Raw genomic sequence first — 27,564 nt, 5'->3', positions numbered from 1 at the left:
CTCCGGACTATCTGGCCAAGGCCCAAGCTCTTCCCTCATGGTGCCAAACTTCCACAGGTGAGGATGGGAAGGGCCTGTCCAGGTTACAAGTACCGAGCGGCACATCCAGGTGAGGCCCAGGCCCCCTGACCAAGCCCAGTGCCCTTCCCACTTCACATCCCTTCTCCTGACATGGTCTTAAAAGTGTCTACACTGAATTTCACTCAAATTCGAAAGCAGGTTTGAATTTCATTCAAAGGCCCCACGGCATAAACTAAACTGTTGAACATTTGCTAGAATCTCTTTTTTCAAGGAAGTTTCAGTAATGGATCAAATCAATCCCATCTCAGAACTTTTCTAGAAATTATCCCAATTCCTTTGTTGTATCAGAATTTTATTTGTCTTAACTGTAAGTAGAAATAAAGATGCCCCTAGCTGGGGCCTGGGTATATTTTGTTAAGGGGTAGATATTAAAATAATTCTGTAGATTCATATTTAATGCCACATGGTATGTAATTAAAGAAAAATCAGGTTACATAGTAGTATGTGTAGTACGATTTTTTTTTATACATTTCTGTGTTTGTATGGTAAAGGCTGGAAGGATATACATATAAAAGACAGTGGCATCCCTGAGGCCTGAGATTCTGAATTTTTTTTAACTTTTTTATGTCTTTTAATTTTTTTATAATGATTATGTATTACTTGTGTAATTATAATATAAAAACTATTATTTTAATTAAAGCAAAGGCTATTACTGAAATTTAGGGGGAAAAAATGGTGAGAGGGAAGCATTTTTCCCATAAAACTATTATAACTCTTAGTAAGATGATCAGATTAGTACACAAAACTTTTTAAACTGGTTTAGGTGATCAATTAATAGCCCCATTTGAGGGTGTGTTGGTTGGGGGGATGATTTGGTGGAGGAAGGGACATGGGGGAGAGAGCCCTATTAACCCCTCAGGCCTAGGACAAGCTCTTGACACCCTATTCCACTTCTAAGGCACTCCCTCCAAGGGGTCCAATATTCTCATGCTTCTTGAACACTGAATCACTCACTGGGCCCCATTCTCCAAGTCCCTCTCTGCTCCAAATTTACTCACTTCAAGCTCTCCTTCCCAACCAAGACCCATTCTCTCAGGCTTCACTCAGTCTCTGAGAAGCAAGGCTTCTCCTCAGAGAACAGCTAAGATGAGCCATCTGTGGTCATTGCTGACTGACTAGAAAGGTTTGTGGCCATGGCTCCAACTGCACCAAGTTTCACTGGTGGACTGGGGGACAACTCTGGCTTGCAGGCCACTTCTAGCTGATTTAGAAGAGGTTTGCTGCTCGTTAACTAGCCCCTTGCTAGACATCAAAGAGGCAACCCATCCCTCTTCCCCCACAAAATGTTGCCCCTCTCCTGCCTTACATACGGCCAACATTGGGATCTATAGTTTTCCATGGCATGCTCCATTGGTGGAGAATAGTCTACCCTAGCTGCAGAGAATGCAAGCTGGTAGTAGTGAGGGGTTGGGTGGGAGAGTGATATAGGACCAGGCTGTGCAGTGAGGGGACTCCAATCTTGAGAGCTTGGACTGCATCCTGGGAGAGTTAGTCTAGGTGCTGAAGAAGGACAAGGGCACAATTAAGAATAGTTTGGGGAAGACTTAACCAATGGCAGTCTGTAGTATATTGTGGCAATCAGAGCCAGAGACCAAACTGAGGTTAGAGGAGAGAGTATGGTCACTAAAGCTTTCAGAGAGGGTGGCAAAGGGCCCAGGTTCTGGCTCAGGACTCAAAAGTCCTACATCGGGCCTTACCACCCATGGGCCCTGGAGCATGGTCCTTGGCTCCTCTAGGCAGCCCATTTTCCATGGGCAACATGCACATGACAACACTGCCCTCAAATGGGTCTCACAGGGCTGCTGCACAGAGCTTTGTTAAACTGTAGAGTGCTATTCAAATGTTAGCTATTATTATTAAATGACTAAGACAGTATTTTGTCAGCAGCTTAGTTCTGCCCTGTTGAACACTGTACTCCAAACATTTCACCAAATACCAAACAGGACTTTGTTATTTAAGGAAAAGATTCAGAAGCTTTCATGGAACACTGGAAAATCTAACAGCAGCTAAAAACATAACTATCCCAGCCTCGCTGATAAGCATGTCCACTTGGGTGGGGCTGGGAGCTCCTGCTCATTGTCTCTCAAGCCTACAGCCAGAGAGGGCCTGCGGCCTGCCTGAGGGCACTTGGCTTAAGAGGGGTCAGGGCCTGGGAAAAGAGTATGAAGGGAGGGGGTGCTCACATGGCCCCAACCAACGATCCTGGCTTCCTCTGAGTTTGCTTATCCAGGGATTTACGCTGAGTGCTCATCCACCTCTACATGATTCCATTGGAAGTGCCAAGTTCCTGACACCTTGGAATCATGAAATGTTAGCCTTGGAAGTGATCTTGGAAGCAAGATTGTCTCTCTTCTTGACTATCTTCCATCAGGCTACATGGTTCCCTAGAAAAGGGCATAGTATGTAGTCAGTTTTCCATATATATTCTTGATGCTTGTGTCAATTGGATGGTTGGGTGGACAAATAGATATGCCTGGTGAATGGATAAATGAATTCTATAGCATTTCTGATCCAGTCTCTAATCAAGAAAATACCAATCTGTTGCTTCCCTTCCTTCAAAGGAATCCACTTTTTCTTCTAGTTTCTTAAAAGAGAAAAATCTCTTCCCTTTGAGCCTCACCTTCCCCAACACCTACACTCCATCCGATTCTTTCTTGCACCATTTTCTACTTATGAAGGAGCTATTCTGTTAACTCTAAGGGCTGATGTGACCCAGAAACCTCTTCCCCTGGATGCCCCAGAGGACTCTTAGGGAGCAGGAAATGGCTAATGAGTTGGTACTAGCTCTCCCATGAATATGGGATGAAAATTTTCAGGGACGAGGGGAAAGAACCCTCCGGAAGGGTAACAGATTTCTATTTTCATTTACATTCTCACTAAGCACAAAAGCTCCCCTTTAAATCCTCATCTCCTGATGAACAGACTATTCCTGCCCATCTGAGTCATGTATCTCTGGGCATCCAGACCTTCTGACTCACTGGCAGTTGAAATCTCAGATTCACAATACCACAGAGCTACTAAAAATAGGAACCATGTACCTGGGCCCCAAAATAGGACAGAGACAAACATGGCTCTTTAAAAAACTACTGCCCTATCTGTAACATAAAAATCAAACAGAGGCTAAAATTGTCCTCTTTCATATAGTCTAAAATTTAATAAAGTCACCTTGGATCATTTGAAAATCAGGCTAGATGGACAGATACAGCAGTCAGAAAGACAGATGGGCAGAGATGAAATAATTACGGCTAACACATTCTAGTTTTTTTTATTAGAAAATTCTAGATCTTTAAATTAGCACAGGGGTATTTTCACAGCAGTGGCAGGGAAATGAAATTTCTCCATCCATACTTTCGTGGTGTTTTTTCCCTTGAGGATCAATGTGGCTTAAAATAGTTTGGGAAACTGCCACTGAGAAATAAAGAGGATGTTTGGAGTTCTTTGTTTTTTGGTTTTTGTTTTTTTTTTTGGAGTGGTTTTATACTTCCTTTCAAGGCTTTTGAGGCCTCCCTCTGTTAAGTCTTACAGCTTTTCCCGTTACTTACAAACTTTTGTACTTGAATGGCCTTTGCACCCACCCTGATTTCATTTCAGCCTTACTTTTTTGGGCAAAGCCATTTATGCTACTCTCATGTATTCTTTTTGGTGAAACTTGTGACAACTTACTTCATTCTGAATCTCTACTCTAGAATTTACCATGGGCTTTCACTTGCTTTGCTTTATTTGACATCACAATAACCTGGAATGACATTGGGCAGGTGTCATCACTCTACAGATGAGACTCTGACGCTGAGGAGCAAATGCTCAGAGGGAGCAGGTCACCCAGTATGCAAGTGGCAGAGATGGGTCTCTATCCCAGGACCCCTCTTGCATGTGTCATGCACATGGAGATGCATTTGGAAGAAGAGAACAGTGCAGATCTGCTCTCTAGGCACAGGAGATCCAACCTGTGGACATCTTGCTCTGTCTGATAGGTTGCTGACCACAGAAAAACACCTTTCCTTCTTTTATTCCTGTAATATTTCTACAACTCAGGTCATTTTTTAGCTAATATGCTCAATACAGAATAGGCTGTCTAGGGCAAGTCACCTCTGGATACTCTCTTCAAGGGGAAGGAAGCAGATCTTAACATAATAAAATGTGTTTGTTTGTTTTTACTGGTGATTTTAATTCCCAGTGACTTCCGGCAGGTGGGAGGCTTCAGGCCTATGGGTGCAGAACACTGGGTTATGGGACATAAATTATCGGGTCCATCTGTAGAGCCCAGACTAAAACTCCAGCAGCCACAATGAGGCTACAGGGTGAGTGAGGTTGATGACAGGTGGTCACAGTCATACTCTGGCCTTCGGGGGCTGAAACACTATGACTGCCAATCTCTAGATTATCTTCAGATAAGGCTGGGGCCCATGAGTGGCTACCACCAGCTCAGAAGCATGTGTAAGAGTCCCTGAGTTGAGCTCTTGATGTCTCATCCTTGAGGTATTCTTATAGATCTATGGGGGTGCAGCTTGAAGAAAGAAGTGAAAGAGGCCCTGGAGATGCAGCTTAGGACATTTTAAAAATCAATCATGGGCTTGTCTTTCTTGAATGCACAGTGGGAACCCTAAAATATGACATTTCTGCTTAATTTAGGAGTGAAATAAAATTGTTAAAAGTTGATTGTGGTAGGCCTTTGGTATTTGCCATCTCATTAATCCTTGCAGTCATACCATGAGATGGTTTATTACTATCTTTATTTTACAGTTGAGGAAACTAAGACTTGGTGAGGTCAAAGAATTTGCTGGAAGTCATGCAAAGTCAGCATTTGAACCCTGATTTGTCAGACCCTAAAGCTCACTTTTATCTCATATCAGCACAATTCCTCTCTTAAAAAATTTGCCCAGTCTGCCAGATAGAAGCTGAGTCATCCTAATGAACCAACACCACTGTCTTTTTGAGCCTAGAGTTGAGGTCTTTTGTCTCAACCCATGGCAAGCTTTTCCCTCCTTTTTAGCTCTCCTCAATTCCAGTAGTATCAGTGTGTGCTGATCAACACAGGTCAAATTGCAGTGATGCAGTGATGCTTTCATTTCAGGGTGGTCTCTTCTGGAATAAGATGGATTAAGGGGGCCAAAGGGGTGCTTCCATCTACTTTCTGCCTTGTATGACTCTTTTTTCCCTAGTTGGAGGTAACCTGCAGGAGAAGTTTATAACCAAGTAGAGCCCACGTACTTGAGATAAATTTAAGCTGTCAAGGCAGGAGTAGTGTTGGAACAATCTAGCTCATCTTCCTGTCCTGGGTGGGATAACAAGGAACTCCAAGGGTAGAAGGAATGAGGTGGAAGTCAGAAGATTGATGAATTGCCAATGACCAGAGAAATATAATATAATCTGTCTGAGCCTCTGTTTCTTCCTCTAAGGGTAATGATTCCTACCCTGTCATTCTCATGACGTTCTGTGAGACCCAATGAGGTGACTTGAGTGACAGCACTTTGAATACCAAAAAGAGATGCCCAAATGGGAGGCATTTCTTTTGAAGGCTCTCTGGAGAGAATGAATGGTATCTCTGTGTAATTTATTTCTGTTCATCCACTCTTACTATTAGAAAGTGCTCTGGATGTCAAACTCAATCTCTCCCTGCAGTGTCCCCTACAGTCAGGGCTTCTGAGGTGATAGAGAACACAGGGTCAGTGCCATTCTAACAGGATGGCTCCTTGCTCCTTGATGGTTTAGGAATTCACCTTTGGAAGTGGAGTGGGTGATATGTTAATGCTTCCGACACTCAAGCAAACATTTTACTTTTACCCTGGGCCATTATGGATGAAAGTTCCCACAGAAGAAGAAGAATGCTTATTATTTAATAATAAGCTTGCAGAAACCAAGGCAGAGAGGAGGAAGCAGGACAGGAGCGGAAGGACCCAGCAGGCATGGCATGGCCCGGGGGCTGGTCAGGGCTGGAAGTAGGAGCATAGGTTTCTGGAGTCGCTCCACCTCATTTGAACTCCAGTTTAAACTCTTATTAGATGTTGACCTTGGGTAATCATTTAATCTCTTCAAGACTCAGTTTCCTCATCCACTGGGGGATTAAGTGAGATTGTATAGTGCCCACCATGACCCATAGGAGGGCCACTCTCCATATCGTCACCTGTCGTCAACAACTCATCTTCTTCCCTCTCAATCTTCATCCCTTTCCCAAAGGCCAAGGGGGCTGCTCACAACTGCTGGAAGGCAGGACAGTCCACGCACTGGACTGTCTTCACGTGCTTACGGAAAGTCTCAAACTCTCACTGCTGATTAAAGCAACAGTTTTCTGGCTTGAGAATGTTTGCTCGTGATAAAAAATGTGACATTATTGAAAACTATTAAAAAGTAGGGGAAAATATTACACTTAAAAGCATACCCATAAGATTTTGACTTATTTTCTTCCAGATTTTTTAACGGATGTTGAATGTAATAGAGATTTTACTGTATGAATACTGTATTCGGTATTTCACAGGATATTCTGAGGTAAGCATCTGGTCATACTGGTAAAAACTCTTCAGAAACATCAGTTAATGGGCACGTTCTATTCCATAGCAGGGTCACACTAGTCCCCACTGTTGAATATTTAGGTTGTCTCCAATTTTTTATTTTTGAACATAACAATGCAATAACATATTTGTAAATAAATATTTGCATATTTATATATTTTCTGTGAGTAGAAGTGGAGGTAAAAGTTATGGATATTTTTAAAGTTCTCAATACACATTGCCAAGTTGCATTCCAGAAAAGTTGGGCCGAGCTGTTTGTGCCAAAAGGGCTCAGGAGTTCCTGCTTTATCCTCACATCCTGCTTCTCTCATCCCTTGCCCTTGTTAATTCTAGAGGCAAAACGGGGCACTTGCTATTGTTTAACTTTTTATTTTGATATAATTTCAAATTCATGAAAAAGTTACAGGACTAGTAAAAGGTACTCTTACATACCTTCACCCAGATTTCCCAACTGTTAACCCATTTGCTTTATCATCATAGATAGATAGATAGAAATAAAGACATATATACATATGTAATATATACAAAAAATATATATATATATATATATAATTGTTTTTCTGAGTCATCAGAGAGTAAGTAATAATGGCCATATCCCTTTATAGCTAAATATTTCAGTATGTATTTCGTAAAAACAAAGTATGATGAGCAAAGTTATAAAATTTACATTGATAAACATTGTATTTGATCTGGAGACCTTAAATTTCACCCAATGTCCTTTATACCAAAACAAACAAACAAACAAACAAACAAACAAACAAATAAATCAAGGTCAGGACCTAATTCAAGATCATGTATTACATTTAGTTGTCATATCTCTGTAGCTTCCTCTAACATGGAGCAGTTCTCTCAGTCTTTATCTTTCATGACCATGACATTTTTTGAAAAGGACAAGCCAGGATATTTGTAGAATGTCCCTCAATTTAGGTTTGTCTGATATTTCCTCATGGTTAGATGAAGGTTATGCATTTTGAGCAGGAATACACAGAAGTGATGTTGTATCCAACTCAGGGGATCATATCAGGGGGTCCACAATGTTGATCTGTCCCATTAGCAGTGAGATTATTTAACCTTGAACATTTTGTTAAGGTGGTATCCAGGTTTTCCACTGTAAGTTTACCATTTACCCAACAAGTAATTTATAGGGAGATACTTTGAGACTATGCTATGAATATCCTGGTTCTCATTAAAGATTCACTTGCTAGTTTTTGCATAGATTGACAATTCTTGTCTGAAGCAATGGGATGTTGGCTGGGTGACGACCTTCTAATTCCATCATTCCTTCCACATTTGTTAGTTAGCATTTTGTTGAAAGGAAAAGTTGTCCTCATTCTTCCCCGTTTATTTACTCATTAATTTACCCATATCAGTATAGATTCTTATTTTATCTGCTAATATCATTTATTTTGAAGCTAAAATTGTCTCTGGTTTAGCCAGTGAAGTCCCTTCAAAGTGGCTTCTGTGTCTTTTGACACATCCTATCATTCTATGAGCACTGCTTTCTGGCACCAGATGTTTCAGGCTTCTCTTTTGGTTACTTTGCCTTTGATTTCTTTTAATGAGGAATAATATTTAGAGACCAAGATCTGGATGCTAGGTTTGTTCATTGCTACTGTGGTGTCACTTCTAAGTCTTTTCAGCAGCTATAGAACTAGGGAATGTGTGATATGTATGTATTATATAATACATAACATATACATAATGTAACATACATTATATATAATATGTATGCATATGCATAATGGCATTTATCTATAAATTAGAATTTCTAAAGTTATTACTTAGGTTGAACATTTCCCAAGTATTTATTAAGGCATTGTATGGATTCTTTGCCCATTTATCTATCAGAGTCTTTGTATTTCTTACTCTTTTTATATTTTTAAATATAGATACCAGGCAAAATATTACATTTGTGGTACTTTCTCAAATTCATTGTTTTGACTTTTTATTTCTGATGTAGAATTTCTAACTTACTGAAGTTGGAACTATTATCAATTTTAGTAACTTCTTCCATTGTTTAGAGCTATTACAGTCCTCCCCCAGCCAAAAGTTTGATATTCACTTCTATTTTCTTCTTTTTCCATTAATCTATTTAATCAACTTGGAATATATTGTGGCAAACTGTATGAGATAAGGATTGAAATTGCTTTGATATTTTTTCCAAGTAGCTAACCAATTGTTGTAGCATCACTTATTGTATAATCCTTCCCTTCATCATTGATTTATCATTGTTAGTTTTAGAAATTGCTTTTTGTATCTCCATCTGGCCAAGTGGTTTTTAGAAAGGTTGTAAGGTAAACTGCTTTTCTATCCTAAACTCACATAAGTTAGAACCTTAGAAAAAGAGCATACTGGCTAAACATTTGGCCTCTGCACTAAAGCCAGACTGCCTAGATTCATATCCAGATCCACAACTTTCCCACCCGTAAAATGGAGATAATAATCATACCTACCTCATAGGTTATTATGAGGATTACATGAATCTAAACACTTAAAATGCTTAAAACAATACTTAGCACATGGAAGAGCCCAATAAATGCTAGTCGTTATTATTTTTATAATTATTTTCTTATTTTTATTTTAATCCCTTTATTTCTTAGATGGGAAATTGAGGCTCAGAAGCGTGTACTGACTTTCTCAAGTCACATATCCCAGTTCTCCCACACTGATACATCTCCCACAAGGCAGGCAGATCCTCTCTGCATCTCCTACTCAGGCAGTCCCATCACCTGTACTTTTAACTTGTGAAATTCTACTATAAGAAAGGGTGAGGAATGGAGGGGCCTAGAGAGAGGGAAGAATGCAATTCAAATAATGTGGGTGATGCCATCCAAACCTACACTCAGCACATGTGCATGTGCACCCTCTGCAAGTGGGGAGACAGCAACTAGTTGTTCACTTAGTTTTTCTTAGCTCTGGTGAGCCTTTCCAAGAGATAGCATCTCCCCGCATTGGGTAGGTTACCAGTATTTAAAGATGTACATTTTTTCAAACATCATGACCCCTAAATGCAACCAACTATCGTACTTCCATCTGGGGCACAACTGCCCCAGCAACAGACTTCTAACCTATATGGAGCAAACCCAGCTGCCAGGACCTTACTAATAAGTAGAATGCCATTCTGCAGAATGGCAATTTCCTATAGGATTTGTGGGGGAATTTTTATTCACTACAAAGACCATGGCAGTAAAGTCATAGCCACCCAATCAACTGATACTTTTTTTTGTCTTAGATCTTGCCCCTCTCTAATTCTGTTCTTCAAAGCAAACGTCATAAAGTACATATGGACTATATCGTTCCCTGCTTAAAATTTCTCACCATGTCCCCATTTTCACACAACCACAAAGCATCCACAGTTAGTGAACAAAAACATTTTCCTTTTGTCAATATGCTAAAACCAGACTTTTTTTTTTTGTATAATCAAAGAGTCCAAGGTGAGAAGTTAGGGTAGATTGTGTGGCACATGCAGAAGAGGACCATTTACTTGATACCAGGCCTGAAAGCACTGTGTCTCTTCATGAGGGCGGGCACACGGGTGACTCACCGCCTTGATGGGTGGCTCACACCAGTAGGTACAGCATGACTGCAGATGCAGTGAGCCCTTCCTTATGAGCAATTTTCCATACTTGGCTTGAGTATGGCAGATAGCCATTATAATACCAAGACAGAGCACCTGATTCTGGCTAATATACTACAGAGTTCCACGTGCTTGAAAAATTATAATAATTAAACAATAGAAAATGTTGGCGCTATTATGCCACTAATCAAAACCACTGTGAAATTACGCACAGGAAAAGGACACGATTCTGGTAGAGAAAATGGGTGGAGACTAAAATTCATTAGAACAGCAGCACCTACCAGGGACTGTGGTGTTTACACATTCATTCGGTGGCCAAAGGGACCCAGAAGCCATTACACACCAACATCACTATCAGGTGCTGTCTTTAGTTTTCTGTCACAAAACTAGGGGGTGCTCACAGAAAACTTTGTTAACACCCATACTGTTGTTGCTTCCAAAAAAATCAATCAGAGGTAAAAATAGAACAGGGGTGATAAGCAAGACTTATTTTCACTTGACTTATATATAAACAGATTCCACTTGGTCCCACATGAGACACCGCTCTTTAGTCATTCTGTGGAGGCTGCATTGAGCGTCTTTGTCTACCTACACTGTCAAAGTATATACTGCAGTTGATCAATGACACAATAAAGGGGATCCACTAACAATAACTAAAAATGGCTTTCTAATTGGGCTGACACAATAAAACCCCCATCTAGTCATTGCTGTCTAATGGCACCAGGATGGAAAATAAGTGGCCTGAGAATAGACTATGTGGTGTTCATTCACTCAGTTTCCAACTTCTGTGAAATGTATCCGTCAAGCCCATCTATGTTCTTCATATTTACGCAGCTCACATTGGTCTGAAGAGTGCTAACCCATCACCATGCATTTGGGTTCCTAATGCCTTTTCTGGGTCAAATGAACAAGAGCAGGCATCTGACAACCTGGGCGGCATTTGGAACTCAGTTTGACTATCCCATCCATCTCTACCTTCAGCTCATTTCAACACTCATTCTGGGGGGCAGAACGAAGTGACAACTTTGGAGAAAGTAAAAGAAAAGAAGGGGTAAAAATGCTAGAATCATGATGACTTTACTGCTATAATAACATCCTGAGAATGTATACTAGACCTAGGCGCAAAGCCCCATTGGGCGGACACTGTTCAATTCTGGGAGTTGAATATCCACAGGTATGTTCTGCTGCGCAGGTACCAAGAACAAGAACTGGGAAGATCACCTTGAGAGATCTATGCTGCTTGACTGAACCTTCAAAGTTCAGGGATCATTTGAGGGGCAACAGGTATCACAGTAAGCATCCTTCCCACTCTCAATGCATGGAGAGAAAAGAAGCATGCAGCTTTGCCTCTTCAGTGGATCTAACAAGATTTCTGTTTTGGCTGAGGTTCTGTCAAAATTCCCCTTTGCAAAGAACTGGTCCCCTACCTAGGGCATGTGGAAGACATGTTTTCCTAAAGACTAACTACATAATCTCATCTTTTGAATTAGATATTCAGAATGACAGGCCACAGGTAAAGAAGGAAGGTAAGGTGAGAGGAATCATTTATGGATTTTCCACTAAGGTGCCAGTTTTCAGGTATAACCTAACTTCCCAGAATTTTCATGTCACCAGGTCTAGTCTTGTTGATTATTTCTTCTGACTCCATCTTCCTTTATGAATATGTATAATGACACAACTGAAATTTCATCTTGCTTTTGACAAAGCAACCCTCCAAGTTCACCAAATTTCTTCCAATTAAACTGTTGCATTGTCCCCCAATTCTTTCCTAGTCATGCTCCAATCAGCAGTGCCACAAGATGAGCTGACCAATTAGGTTCACACCACACAAATAACCTCATAGAACTAAGGTCATCCTCATGGTATGTTAGAAATGGGTAGAGTGCGGAGGTCTTCTAGTTAAAAACTGTCCCTCTACAGAGGACGTCAGTTAGCTCCACAGAGCTAGCTACTGATAAAATCAAAACTAAGTCTCAGAACTTCTGACTCCAACAATGTAATTCACCTTCTTTGTGCAGAAACAGGATGATAGTCAACCTAATCAATCAACTGCTCAATCAACCAAGTGTTTGCTAGTTAATTATATGTGCCTGGCAGTGTGTTTCACTTTGTGAGATTGCAAAGGAAGTATAAGCACAGTGGTTACTACTGAAAAGAATTTATAATGCTACTGAAAAAGAGAAACAGGCATTCAGCATCCAGGATCTCAGTCTCACGGGGTAGGTCTGGGTGTCCTTTTTGGTTAATTAAACAAAATTGAAGTTTTTTCATCTTTCTTACTTTCTTACTGGAGGTAAGTAGTCTACACAGTTTATAGACACCAGATTCTTCCATTTCACTATTCTATCATCTCCAGGGTGTGTGTTTCCTATTCATGGTCCAATATGGCAGCTGGAGCTCCAGCCATCACATCCACATTCCTGGCAGAGGGTGGAGGAAGGGACAAAGAAGAAGGCAAGAATAAATACTAGAGGTTAACTAATGGATCTGCCATAGCACTATGGAATGTTCACCAAATCATGAGCCTTCTGGAGCTTGGCCTTATATATTTTTAGAAAGTTTCCTGAAAAGTTGTTGATGCACACTCTTGCTTAAGGACAATTAGACTAGATCACCTCTCAGGTACCTTCTAGCCATGAGCGACATGAAACAAGAAGAGAACAATGAAGTATCACACTGAGCTGTGTTTTAGGCAGTAAATCCAGTGGGCTGATTCATGTAAACAGGCCTTGAGAAGTGGCTGAAATATGGGCTGGGCCCTCAAGGCCAAGAACAACATTGAGAGTTGCAGAGGGAGACATGGCATGAGGAGAGCTAAGTGGTAGGGGTCATGGCTGATTAATTCGTGGAAAATAGTTCCTGTGGTCTAAGGGCAGTGGGGAGGCCCATCTACTGAGTTGTCCAGGCAAACTGCAGTGAGACCAAGAACTTGCCTTTTCTAGGGAAAGGGGTTTGTTTTTTGTTTTGTTTTGAGAAACCAGCATCTCAGTGGCCCGGCTGAAGGTTCGATGTTTCTCAAAGTATGGTCTCCAAACATCTGCATCAAAAGTGCTAGAGTTTATCAAAATGCAGATCCCTGGGCCCTAGTCCAGACTTATTTAATCAGATTAAAGTCCTAGAATATGCATTAATTTTTTTAATTGCAGTTTTAACAAGATTTCCAGGTGATATTTAATGAACATGAGATCAGTGTTCCCTCTGAAGGAAGGCCAGATCATACACCCCATATTACCTTAACTAATCCCCCCACTTCCCTTCTCCTCCTCCCTCCATTATCCTTCTTTTTCTTTTTCTTTCTCCTTGCCTTTTTTTAGTCCTTCCCTCTTCTTAAAAAATTAATAATAAAGAATAAAAACATTCCTCCCGAAATGTGGGTGAAGCCTGACTCCCTGCTCACTGCCCCCAGAGCCTCTGGGTGCCCTTACGTGGCCTTCCCTGACAATGACCAGCAGAGGGTGCAAGCAAGCTGGGTGTCTGTTGTGAATATGGGGAAGACCCCTTGGGAAAAGCCAGTAGTAGATTCAGTGGGGGCAAGTGTGGTGGTCTGAAGAAAGTCATACTTCAGTCCCCTTCTTCCTCCCTAGCCTAGAGAAAACCTCCTGCCATCCATAGAACCAGTGGCCTGAGTGATCCTGTGTAGGAGCTTGAGGGCAATGCCATAACCCGCACATGGCCAGAGTATGCATAAGTAAAGTTGGCAGCTATTATATGACTTGCAGGAAAGCAGGAAAAAACCTGCTTGGCCTCAGAAGGGATAAAAGTGAAACTTTTATGTCTACTGAGGGTCTCTCTGGGTGCCAGATTCTGTGCTGTGTGCTTTATGTGCATAATTTCACTTAATCCCTGTGTTACAAATAATACAGCGGGAGCCCGGAGAGTTTGTAATTCACCCAAGTTCACACAACTAGAGAGGATTGGGATTTTGTATCTATCTGACTCTAAGCCTATTGTCCTCCCAATAAACCATATACCATGAGCCAAAAAAAGAAAAAATATTTCGACCATTAGAGAGTTACTTGTAGGAATTGTCTCTAAGAGTACTCTGTTGAAACAAATATTGCCTAAAAGTACCCTATTTCTGAACTAATCTGCCATTTTGTGACCAAATACTCTACAGTACCAGGGAGTTTAGTGGATAAATTCCAATGTGAGAGGAGCTTAGGGAAAACAGGACTGGAGACTAGACAGCATTAGTGGTGGGTAGCAATTGCTTAGGAAGAGCTGTATGGTGAGGGTGGGTGCCTCTGGACACCAGGTGGCAAGGAGAGGAGGAGAGAGGGGAGCTGGAGCAGGGGGTACACTTCCTTGCCTCAGGGCACTGCAGACTGGCTCTCAGCTCTCAGACGACAGAGCTCTAGGGAAAGAGTCTGCACCCAGGGGAGCTTTGGAAACAGACCCAAGTTTCAATCTGTGTGACCCTGGGTCTGTCTTTTAACATCTCTGAGGCCTCAGTTTTCTCATCTGTAAAAATGGAGATGATAGTTCCCTCCTCACAGGCTGTGGTGAAGAGTAAATAGCTAATACAAGAGTGCCCAGTGTATTACCTGGAAGTTTATGGGTGCTCACAGCTTTTCTTCACCGGGTTCATTGAATAGAGCTTAGGACAAAGACGGACAGACCAAGCAGAGATCCAATTTGGCTCCCCAGGCCCAATGCCACCACCTTCTCTAGCACCCTGCCAGGCAGGCCCATCAAGGAGCTGATTTATGGAGGCCTGTTTATTTCCTTTTCATATTTTTAATGACCTCTGGAGTCTAACACAAGTCTGCCCTATTTCCTACTTCAAACAGGAAAGCAGAGCAGAAAAGCAGCTGAAAGCATTGGGATCCTGGCAACGCTCCTTCTCCAACAGGTGCAGGCTGCAGGGAGCATTCTTTCCTTGGTGGGCAGGGCCTGAGTGGCTCTGAGTGGCAGGATGGTGGGAGGTGCTCCTCATGAACTCATGAAACTGTCTGGGGCAAAATGGGGGCAAATCCAGCATGTCATCCAGGTACATGCTCAGATGCCGTGGAATAGGGCTGGTGAGCAGTAAGGTAACAGCTGTTGCCTTCACGGCCCAGACAGATAAAAACATGAAACATGAAAAAACCTCCAAAAAGCAAAATGAATAAAGAAATAAACACTCGTCAGTCTCCTCTAGGTGCCCACTGTCCTGTGAGGTGTTTTCACATCTTATGCAAGGTACATGGGGGTCCTGGAGTGACAGCCCCATCAGCTGCTCTGCTGAGGGAAACTGAGGCTACAGTCACTTTTAAGCATCAGAACTGGGACTTGCATTTCGTAATTTTAGACTTGAAGGAGAGGAATGACAATTCTTGGGACATTTGGGTTACACAGAGCACCAACTGGCTTGTTCTCAAATGGAGATGTCCAGACTGACTGCACAACCCAGACTCACCAAAGAAATGGAAAGGGTGACCACAATGGGGATGGGCGGAAGGCCTCAGATTTCATTTGCTCAACGCCCTTCCCTTACCACCACTATCCCACTCCATCCCCTCATCCATCTGTCTCTCCTGAAAACAGGGGGAGGTTCTGGTCCCAAATCGAGACAGAAGGTCCCCCACCCCGTCCCCTGGCCCCGAGAGATAGTCTAAGGGGGCCTCCAGAAACTTACCAAAACTGACTTCCCACCCTGACTCACTACAATACCCTCCATGACCTCCGACCTCTGTTAGAGTGCCTCAAGTCATCGCAGTTTCCCCAAAGTCCCTGTTGCTAAGATACAACCTAGGAAAGGGAAGCATGACAAGTCACTAGATAGTATCTTGTGAGGTGAGCTGATTATCACTTAGCAGAGTCTGGTCTATAGAGAATTGGAGAGGGATAGGTTCAGGGCAGAATGTTCAGCACATGCAGAATTGTAGGGGGAGGGCAGGGCGCGCATGGGAGGGTTGGATGGGTATGACTGTGGCCAGCCTGGGATCCTTCCTCCAGCATGGTTTCAATGAGATCCTGTTCTGAATGGCCCACTCTCCATCTGCCCATGGCGCCCAGTTACTCCCTGCTCCACTGTCCTCCAGAGTCTGTCGTTTCTTTCCTCTTGTATAAAGCGAAGCCTGGACTCCTCTCCAGAGTCTTTGCCAAGAGGAAGCTGAAAGTGGTGAGCAGAAACCTACCTGGCCCGGGTTTCATTCTCTCCTGGGAGAGCGGAGCCCAACAACTTGGCTGCCAAAGAAGGCTGCTCAGGTGTTTTTTAATTTTCTGGATCATGAGCTTAAAGAACAACTTCTAAACTTCAAATTTATTTAGAGTAGTTATTTACCAGACTGAGAAAGACGGAGCAAGGTCTGCTCGAAAAAGAGCTGCAGCTGTAAATGTCTGACTGTCTTTTGCATATGTGCAGAGAAGAGGAGAGGAAGCGGGGTGGATAAAAGCAGAGGACTTGAAGACAGCAACAGAGACAGGTAGATAAGTGGAGAGAATCAAGAAAAGAAAGAGTTGGACCAAAGTTGGGGTAACGTGGTGAGGACCTTCAAACAGACCATCTCATGATGGACAGCATGGTGCAGTGGAAGGGGAAGCCTGGCACATAATGATACAAGCAGGTAACGTTTACTGAGCACTTGCTATGCGCCAAGCACTGCTCTAAGTATTTTATTTGAATCCACTCACTTTCACAATTACTTCAGAAGACAGACACTCATACAACTGGCTAAATGATAGGGCTGAGGTCTGAGCCCAGGCTAGCTGGCTGGCACCAACGCCACACTCCTAACTGCTATGCAATACTGCATGGTAAGCATGTGCTCCAGATAGTGGTCTGGATGACAAGAAGGAAGGAAGGGAGCGGGAAGAGAGGAATTCCTGAATGTGGGTCCCCTCTCTACCTTGGACAGCCAACGAAGGTATCAAGTCTCCCTTTTCTCATCTTTGAATGAAGATGATGAGCCCTCTCTTGCCTCTCACAGACTTGTTCTGAGCTCAGATGACATGGTGCAGGTGGAGGTGATTCAAGACTGTACAGCTCCATGTGCACAAGAGGTTTCATGACTGTCAGGGGCCACAGGGGCTCCTCACAGTGGTGGGAATACACAATCCCTGGACTTAACTTGGTGGCCTCCTTCCTGCCTCCTGGTCAGTTCTCCAGCTCCTGTGTTTAAAAAAACTGTTACTACTTTAATTAAAAATAGACATCTTAATCTGGGGTGGCTCCAGAACCACTTGAGATTCACCTAGGCTTCACCTCATGAGCAAGCGTGACCTTACCAGGTTCTCATGCACTGCTCTTTTTTCATCCCCCCAAAAGGTACATTTGCATGGAAAATAACTTGTAAAGGTCAACAATATGCACATACAAGTGTAAGGCCACTCAATTAACCAAAAGTACAGATTAAATAGATTTCTTAATACAGCTCTGGCCAATCTGAGACACCAACCTGGAACACATAGCCGGTCACTCGCAGGTGGAAGATTCTCTAAATGCACCTGCGCACATCACCGCAGGATTTAATGCAAACTTGATCAGCACTATTCCTTTGAGGCGGGAACCAGTTACTATCACGACATAATCTGACTTTGTTAATTCTTTCCTCAGGGCCTTTAAGTTAGCTGTTCCTTCTACCAAGAATACTGTTCCTCCATGTCACGACACAGCTGGTTCTTTTTCTTCATTCAGGTCCAGACGCAAATGTTACCTTCTCAAAAAGCCCTCAGCTCCCATTCCATATTATTTTACTTTCTTTATAACACATATCACTATCTGAAATAACCTTGTTTATTACTTACTTGCTTAATTATTCCCTCTACCGCCTGCCAAACTCACACATACCACCAAATGTAAGCTCTGTCTTACTGCTTTATCCCTAGAACCTAGAGTAGTTCATGTCTGATACCCAGCAGGTGCTCTATATTTATTGAATCACCAGAATTAATTAACTAATTAGTTAACATTAACACAAGGCTAAGCAGTATGGCATTTAATCATCTCATTTGTCTTATGAGATGGGTATAAGTCCCCATTTTACAGATGAGGAACCTAAGGGCCTGACTCAGATTAATGTAATTTGCTAGTAATAAAATTCCACAGATATATTGCCTTAGCTGGGGGATAGAAGGCAGGATCTGTCCTGTCATATCCAGGGGACAAAGGAGTGGCCAAGGTTAGTACAGGCACCAGCTCCTTCCCCCATTACACCTCTGGAAGCTAGAAGGAGGTCCTTCTGGAAAGGTGGAAAGATTTGATGAGTCAATGGGGCTGTAGCCAGCAGCCAGGGCAGCTGGTGACAGCTGAGCCCAAGTGGACAGGCCTCTGTTGGCTGGAGGATGAGGCTGTGCTTCACACATCTTTAATTTTCAACAATGCAGCAACTGTAAATATGTGATTAGGGGCTGCAGCCTCAGTCCTCTGTAGCCTTAAACAGCTGCTGCTACCACTGAAGCCCTTCCTCTGATCCAAGGGTTGTAGGGGAATCTAGCAGATCTGACTCACCCAGGACCTGTAACTGTCCCTGAGTCACTGGTGGGGGAGGGGAGAGCATGAAGGTGCGGAAGAACTAAGGTCTGCAAGCAAAGTGGGGACATCGTTCTTCTTGTCTTCTGCACCTGCCCCTCACTGTCTTCGTCTAAATGCCTGACTGAGGCTGCAAACCTCAGAGACGTGCTTATTTATTACAATATTTCTCTCGAGGGGAGCTGTGTCTGGAGGGTGGGTCACAGAAAATGGCAGCCTCAGAGGGAAGTGATGGTAACCCAGAGAGAGGGAGAGATCAGAACACCCCCACCCCCGGGAGAGAAAAAAGCCCAGGGAACCAGAACCCTGTTTCTCTCCTCTATGTCCCTTACAGTATCCATGAATGCCACAGGCACGGTAACTGGAAGAGTGGGGCCCAAGGGTGATCACGTGTAAACTCCACTAATTACAATAATTGCCATTTAATGCTTTGTGTATATTTCCTCATCTGAGTGCATACACAGTGCCTGATGCAATAGGATATGGTGTTTCTTTTCTTTTTTACGAAGAAATATATATTTAACAAATGCATGGTAAATAAATGAAAGCAAGGCCAACACAGCCACAGAGGGTGTAGCCGCAGGCTGCCCTGGCTGCCTGGAATAAGGTCAAGGCTGAAGGGCAGGGAAGAGGGAGGTTGGATCTCACAGGACCCGGAGTCCAAGACTTGAGTGCAGGCACTGACTAACCCCTGGAAATCCGATTTTTCTGCTCAGTTTGGAGCCAGGGGCCCAGAGGTCAGTAACAATGTGGCTTGTCCTCAGGCAGGGGACACACCCAGTGGCTTGAGCATTGGGCCAGTTAAAAGTAGAATCCCCAGAGGGGTGGGAGTGAAAGGGGACTGGCTGTTGTCTGAGAAGGGAAAGGAAATATGCGATAACAGAGTCAGGAGACCATCCTGCAGCAAAATGCCGAGGGGACTGGCACTTTAGGGGACGGGAACGTGCCAAGACCAGAATAGCTCCCGGGGCTTCCTCAGCCCTGGGAAGCAGTTGTATTCTTCCTGAATGTCCAAAGGACACAAACACATGGAACTGAAATGTCTGACGGACACTCCCGTGTAAGGGGTGCCCAGCTGAATTATCTCAGGGTCTGGCCCCTTCCCACCGAGCACCCTTCCCTGCCATCCTTCTCAAGGAATGCTCAACCCAGCCCAGAGCACTGCACTGCGAGCCCCCAACATTTATAGATGTGTCAGGTCAGGTTAAAATTCATAGCAAGAGCAAACCAAAGAGTAAAGAAAATGTCTGAAGAGCGTCTGATGAGTAGAAGGGGACGCCTGCTTTTGGAGGGGTGTGCGGGTCCATGTTGAGACCCTGAGAAATGGGCAGCAGCTGTGCCCCCACACCTGAGGCTCACCTCTCTGCCAAGTACAGGACCCTGGAGTCTAGCCAACAAGCTCTGCCAGGCCCTCTCCCCAAGAATCAAGAGAGTACAAGGCATGAGGGGTGTCAGGAGTCTGGGGCCGAGGAAGAGGGCTATCAGCTTCCTAGACTGCCAGTGGGATTGTGATCCACTCCTGCATAGTTCATGGCTGCTGTGGCGAGAGGAGGGAGCCCATGAGGCTCCAGTGATCCACAGGGACCCTGCTTAACCAGGACAGGTTACAGAGCTGATGATACACCACAGGGTAAGTATACTTCTTTTCTCAAGGAAAGGGCTTGTGAAGCCAGTTCCCAGGAAAGAGCTGGTATAAAAGACTTATAAGCACACCTCTGGAGATTTAGAATTAGTCCTCTGGAAGACATCACCACTGTTAGAAAAGAAGCTCAATTCTGAATTGCTTGTCTACAGCCATGCCACCCTGAATGTGCCCGATCTCTTCTGATCTTGGAAGCTAAGCGTGGTTGGGCCTGGTTAGTACTTGGATGGGAGACCACCTAGGAATACCAGGTGCTATAGGCAATTAAAAAAGAAAAAAGAAAAAAAAAAAAAAGAATTTCTCAGTCCTTGCTCCTAAGAGGACTTAGAGAAGTAGGCTAGCCTGTCTCCCTCTCTTCTTCCCTCCCTCCCTGCTTCCTTCTCCTTTTCTCTCCACCTCTCTTTCTTTTGGCATGTACCTCCTGCCAGGCACTGTTCTAGATATGGCTGCATGAATGCCCACCTGCCATGGGAATCTGTAAGCTAAGCCACGTGTCCCCACTTACGTCCAAACAGCCATCTTGATTCCTCTCTTTTCTGGACCCTCGGCAAAGACTTCTCCAGACTATGAGCCCCCTGAAGGTAGTAGCCATGTTCCTACAGACTGTGTGGCCAGTGTCCACAGGGCCTGTCACGGAAAAAGCACTTGAAGAATGTGGGCTGATTGGCAGAAGGACAGACGGATGGTGCCTCTCTTTGGCTTGTGCTACAACCCTGAGAATAAAGACTGATTTATCCCAATGTCATTGGAGCTGCCTGCCCTCCATCTTCATCCTGGAAGGAAGCTGCTTGCCATTGAAAGTGATTTTGCCTAAGGATTTAGTGCTGAGTTGTGGCTCAACCGGGCCAGCTTACATGGTTAAGAGAATTATCCATTGTCACCTGGCTGGAAATCATTGTTTAAGCTTCTGCAGAGTAAGATGTCTCCTCTGACTTTCAGCAACCTGTCAGGTCTGTAATTACACTTCACAGTTCTAACAAAACCTTTTCTGATTGTAGGGTTCCAGCTTTGAAAGGAGAAAGACTCAACTGAGGGGCCTAAGGATAACTCTTTAAACACCTTATATATCTGTTGGAGAAGGTCAGTTAGGCTAGAATAACTGTGTACTTTCCTGACCATGCGTCATTTATAACCAAGCCACTTCTAGCCACCAGCATCACTCCCAACTCCAAGCAATCTTTCAAATGTATTTTGAGACCCCCCAACCCCATTGCTATCTACTTTCTGCCTCTATAGCTTGTGTAGATGGCACATTTCCTCAAGCCTCAGCCTTCCTGAGCTTCTCCCTGCTAATTACACTGTGAAGTCAATTATTTATTTCTTAGAATGAGTTCAAATCGCTGAGTTATCACCTCTCCCAGGGCTGGTTTCAGTTTAATTATGAAATGAAAGGCGATCATGTTTTTCTCTCTGCTCTCCTGAAATCTCCTCTCCACCTAGACTCAGAGAGCAAGGGACCTGAGGAGTAGCAGCCGTTCCCTCCAGAACCTGCCTCTCTCCTCTGTCCCTAAATCTAATCACCAGCAAGACCCTCCCCTCTCGACTTTCCTGGCCTATGGTGAGCATACACTCCAAGCTAGATTCAGATACAGCAAATATTTATTTTTGAGTTCCTTTTAAATTTTTTTAAATTGTGGTAAAATACACATAAATAAAAAGTTTACCATCTTAATCATTTTGAGTGTACAGTTCGGTGGCATTTAAGTACATTCACATTGTTGTGCAGTCAATCTCTAGACTCTTTTAATTTTGCAAAACGAACTCTGTGCCCATTAAATAGTAGCTCCCCTCTTTTCCTTCCCTCCAAGCCCCTGGCAACCACCCTTGTACTTTCTGTCTCTGTGACCTGAACCACTCCAGATGCCTCATATAAGTGAAATCATATAGTATTTGTCTTTTTGTGACTGGCTTAGTTCATTTAGCATAATGTCCTCATGGTACATCCACGTTGTATCATGTCAGAATTTCCTTCCGTTTTAATGCTAAATTATATTCCATTGTATGAATAGACTACATTTTGTTCATCCATTCATTCACTGGTGGACACTTTGGTTGCTTCCACCTTTTGGCTATTGTGAATAATGCTTCTATGAATATGGATGTAAAAATATCTCTTTGGATATTTTCAATTCTTTTGGATATATACCCAGAAGTAGAATTGCTAGATCATATGGCAGTTCTATTTTAAATTTTTGAGGAACTGCCATACTGTTTTCTATAGGGGCTGCACCATTTTACATTCCCATCAACAGTACACAGAGTTCCAATTTCTCCACATCCTCACCAAAACTTCTTATTTTCTATTTCTGTTTTGTTTTGTATTTGTTTTGATAGTCACCCTAGTGGGTATGAGGAAATGATTTCCTTTCATGTTTCAGGCGCTTGGCATATATAATCTCAGTTAACTCTCAAAATTCACTGACATTCAGTAGGTGGTGGCCACTTTCTTCCCTGAATCACTGGTCATCATTTTATGTGTGTATGCATTTCTCTCCACTGGCAATCCAGCTCTCTTGATAGCCTGCATACATGCACAGTCACACAGGTTGCCAGCACAGCCTTGACTTAGTGGATACTTGGTCATTTTTTTGTTGGTGAACTAATGAGTTGATGGCATTTAGGCATCAACAAGTAGTTTGGGATGTCTCTTCTTGGCCTGGGGGTCTTGGGATCTGACCATATAGATGCTACTCCAGCCATGCCTCAGCCCAAACCTGGCACATCATAGTGGACAACCAGGGCTTTCCTCACCATGACCAGTCCTAACTGAGCACTGTGTCAGCACTGTCTTGGCTTGAATATGAAGCAGATACCCAAAGCATGTCCTGTAGTAGGTACCTGACAGATGTTTTCTCCTACAACAATAATAGTGACATTTCTGAATGCTTACCACACTCCCTGCCCATTATATCACTGACAGATTTAATCCTTAACAACAATCTGATGGCATAGGTATGATTGCCTCCGTTTCACAGATGAGTAAACTGAGGTCTCAGAGGAACACAGGCACTTTCTCAAGGTCATACAGCTAAGACGTGGCAAAGCTGGGATTTGACACCAGAGCCCATTGCTCTTAACTGCTCTGACCTGGCATCTTTCTGGATGTGACCAGTTTGGGGGGCCTGCCCCAGGTTAGTGGAAGTTGAACAGGCCCAGACCCAGTTCTCTCAGTGGAGCTGGCGGCCTCCTCAGTTGGAGCACAGGCCCCTAGTCACCTGCTCTCTATCCACAAAGGCTCTATCCTCTGTCAACAGCTTGTGATTATTCTCATCTTCAGAACTGGTTCAGAGAGGCCAGGAGAATCTTTTATACAAAGAACTGTAACACTGTTCTTTCTGTTGTTGCTATTGTCCTTTTGCCTGATGAGAACAGATTTCTAGGGCTAGGGAACATTAAGGGACTTTGGCCAAAAAGGACATGTATTCTTAGAGCACTCTTACCCCTAGATCTAAGTAAAATCTCAGATCTAAGTAAAATCTCAGATGATTTCTGTTATGGAGAAGTGAGCAAACACTCTTTTAATTGTGTTTTAAAACTAATCATTTATTCATTTATTTGCTCAGTCAACTGTATCCACATGCCTGAAATAATGCCCAGAACCTAATCTTTGCTTAATAGATTTTTTTTCTTCCCTTTCACGGCCTTCTTCACAAGCCCTTCTCAGGAGGTTGGGAGATGACTGAAGTACACCTGCGGCTCCATGCTAGGCACAGGAGCATGAAGGTCTGCCTTCATTTCTTTCCTTATTGAAAACTGCCAGTGTCATAAAGGACTGCTAGAGTCCATTCTTTCCCCTCGTAAGTCAAACACATTGACAACACATCATGAAAGGTGGGAAGCTGGAAGGAAAAACCACAAGTCTGTGGCATGCTCGCCTGGGCATTCATCAGTCTAGCTGGTGAAGGCTGGTCTCTTGTCATAAATTCAATCTTAAGTAAACACTCATTTCTCTCTTGTTCCCCAATTATTGGCACAAAAGGAAAGCAGACAGTTGCAGATGATATCTGTCAAGGAGGGGCAGGGATCCATGCTTGCCCAAATCCCCCAGATAAATAAGGAAAAGATGACCACTCCTGTTCATCTGTTTAAACATCTGGCATCCCAATAATGCACTTTGTGAAAAATTATCAATGCAAAAGAATGGGCTGAAAAAAGTTTGAAGGTGATAAGAAGGATGTGTCCTTTCTCCTCATATTCATCAAAAGGAAGAGTCCTTTATAGGCTAATGGAAAGGTTATCAGGTAAGGGGTGAAATGATCTGACCTTTTTGACTTTGGATAAGTCACACCCCTGTGTTTCCTTTTGTAAAAGCGGGATGTGGTTGGGGAGCAGGACAGAGAATTGTTTTTATGTTTTTCTACCTTGGAAAAAATTCATAGTGGTACAACCATGTTGCAAAACTGGCAATAATAAAACTAAACACACACATACTTGATGACTCAGTATTTACTCTCAGGAATTACACTCAACTGAAGTACATGCATATGTTTACTATTTTAAAAGACCAACTAAATATCCATCATAGAACAGATAAAAACATTGTGGTCTATTCACATGATGGAATACTATACAGCAACAACTATGAACAAACAACTACAGGCTAAAGCATGAATGAATCTCACAAAAATAATTTAAAATGAAGAAAGTTCGACCAAAAAATACTTACTGTATGATTCCATTTATATAAAGTACAAAAAAAGGGCAAAACTGATCTATACAGTTAGAAGTCAGAATAGTGGTTATAGGAGATGGGGGTAGTGACTAGAAGGGGACACAGGGATACAAATATGGTTCTGTTTCTTGATCTGGGCACTGCCTAACCAGTGGTGTTTATTCAGTGAAAACTCATCAAGCTATACTGCATACTTACAAGTTTTGCATTTTGCCATATATACATTATAGTTCAATAAAATTTACATTTGAAGTATTTATTTTAAAATATCAGATCATGGACATGGGGAATTTTGAACTCCAAAAAATACTCAGTAAGATAAAAATTTGATCCTGCGGTAGGTAACTCCTGTTGGATCACGTTCCTAGAATGAACATATGAACAACTCTGCTAGTTCCAAGAAAGAAAGAAAGTGGGGCTCCAAGCCTAGAGAGATTGTGGGCTCTTTAGAGAAAGCAGTTAACACGGTTAAATTTCCTAACAGTGACAGGGTGCAAAAATATGGCCACCAGCCCCAAAGAAACCAAGAAGGGTGAGGACAGAGAAGAAAGGATAGGGTAACAGAGTAAGGGGCCGAGCCCTCCGGAAAGAATGATGGCATCCAAAGCTGGCGTCCTGTGCCCATAGAGCTGCCGCAAGTGGGAGGATGATTTTCTCCTTAGCCTCCCTGACCATGAGATGCATGGCATGTGATGGAGTTGCTTTGATGGTAATTATTTCCTGCTCAGACAGTGAGGCTATAGATCATCTCAGGGGAGGCTCCTTAATTGAAAAAGTGTCAATAGATAAAGGGCAATAAAAGCTTTTTGAGCTGAAAGTCTGGTTTCCTTAGCTCTCTGCCTGATTTAGTTTTGACCAACCTGCTAATGCCACTCTACCAGGAAGAGCCCTCCTGGGTCCTCTTAGCTCTTAGCTGACAGACTCATCTCCTAAGGGAGGGAGTGAGTACGCACATTTCTCATCGGAGGGCAAGGCCTCCACTTCTCTTTAGTCAGGAAAATCCACTCTGACTCAATGTTCTAAATGAACCAACCAAATGTTGTCCCAAACTGTCATTTAGTTTGTCCTCATTGATTATATGGATGATCTTTTTTCTCTTGGAGACTTTCTAGGCCCTTAATATCAGTTATTTCTCTTTCCAAAGACATCTGAGGTTGGTTCCTACCAGAGGGCACCAGGAGAAATTAAACTCAGAGCCCCCACTTTACCACTTTACTTTGTGAGCAGTTTTGAAGAAAGAAAGTCTTTTGGGGTGGTGGGTGGAATAAAGTCTGAATTATGACCTAGAAAGAGGTTTGGGATGGCCAGTATCTTCACTGAGTAACTCACTCCACAGAATGTACTGGAGTGTACCGGACATCCACCACCCACATGTCAAGGACCATGCACCCCTTTCAGCCTGCCCTGCTGAGACAGTGAGCGATGCATTTAACCCACCATTGAGCAGAGGCCCCATCAATCCCTGGAACAGAGTGTAGACCATGAGCTGGGTGATGGTAGTTAAGTGGATTCAGAGCTGCTTCATCACACCCACGAAACTTTGATAAATGGCTTGCTGCAAGCTAAAAAGGTGGTTTCTGTGCTCCCTCGCCCAATCTTGTACATTTCTATCAAACTGTGATATACAGAGTTATAACTCAGACGAAGATGTAGAGACATTTGAAGATAAGGAAAGAGAGTGGGTCAGAAAATTGGAATTCTGTATCTCAATATTAAATGGACTGATTCAGCATAATGAATTATAATAAGGTTTATGGTAAATTTCTGAGTTTAGGTTAAATAAATTTACCTGACTCTTCAAGATTGAGGAGCCCTTGCTCAACAGCTATCTATATGTATATGTATACGTGTGTGTGTGTGTGTGTGTGTGTGTGTATACAACCATAAGCTTTTTTTTAAAGCAAGAATATCATATGATAGTTAAAAAATAACATTGAGCTATAGTGTTGAACGTATGGCAATCAAACAGAACAGATACTAAAATTCATAGACCCTCTCTCTGAGCAGACCATTGTTAGTATTGTGTTTAGTTCTGGGCATCACTCTGAACAATTACTGTGAGACTAAAGGAAGTTGCCCAGGACAGTGACAGGTCTAGAAGCCGTCATATGAGGAGAATTTGAAGGGACTAAGGACAATCAGAGGAAGTTTAGATAGGAACAGGAAGTTCAAATTCATTTTCAAATTCTAAAAATACTATTGCAAGAGGAATTGGCACTTTTTCTGTGTAACATGAGAGAGAAGAATGAGGACCAATAAATAGGTTACAGGAATTTTTTTTTTTAATGTAAGGAGGAATTTGCAATAATTAGAGTATTGGGACAGTAGAATAGCTAGTGCATGCCCCCACACCCACATACCTGCCCCACCACCTTGCAAAATTTCTAAGTCCTTTCCTCTTTTAGGAGTTGGGCTAACCTAGATGACCTCCAGAATCTCTTCTAATGGCTATAGTATATAATGAATGCAGGTAATCGCTCATTCAGCTTTTCTTAATGCTCCTTGTCATGAGTCGCCACTCAAGATATGGAGAAGATGTGAGGGATTGGCTTGACCCAGGGGCCTGGATTCCTGGTATTTTCCATATATGACTTTGAGACACGCTGGCTCTGTGTGGAACTGCTCCCAGGGAGC

General features: G+C 42.9%; 1 protein-coding gene and 1 pseudogene across 3 annotated transcripts in view; one reads left to right on the top strand and one right to left on the bottom strand.

The window, feature by feature from the left end:
- Positions 1–27,564, bottom strand: part of CACNA1C (calcium voltage-gated channel subunit alpha1 C) — a 611,706-nt gene that overhangs the window by 347,638 nt on the left and 236,504 nt on the right. The gene's annotated exons all lie outside the window — the stretch shown is intronic.
- LOC120607615 (uncharacterized) lies at positions 20,403–20,521 on the top strand (annotated as a pseudogene).

This window comes from Pteropus medius, unplaced genomic scaffold (genome assembly GCF_902729225.1).
Source record: "Pteropus medius unplaced genomic scaffold, Ma_sr-lr_union100, whole genome shotgun sequence".
NCBI lineage: Eukaryota > Metazoa > Chordata > Mammalia > Chiroptera > Pteropodidae > Pteropus > Pteropus medius.
The sequence above is the reverse complement of the archived record's forward strand: the minus strand, read 5'-3'. Positions and strand labels throughout refer to the sequence as shown.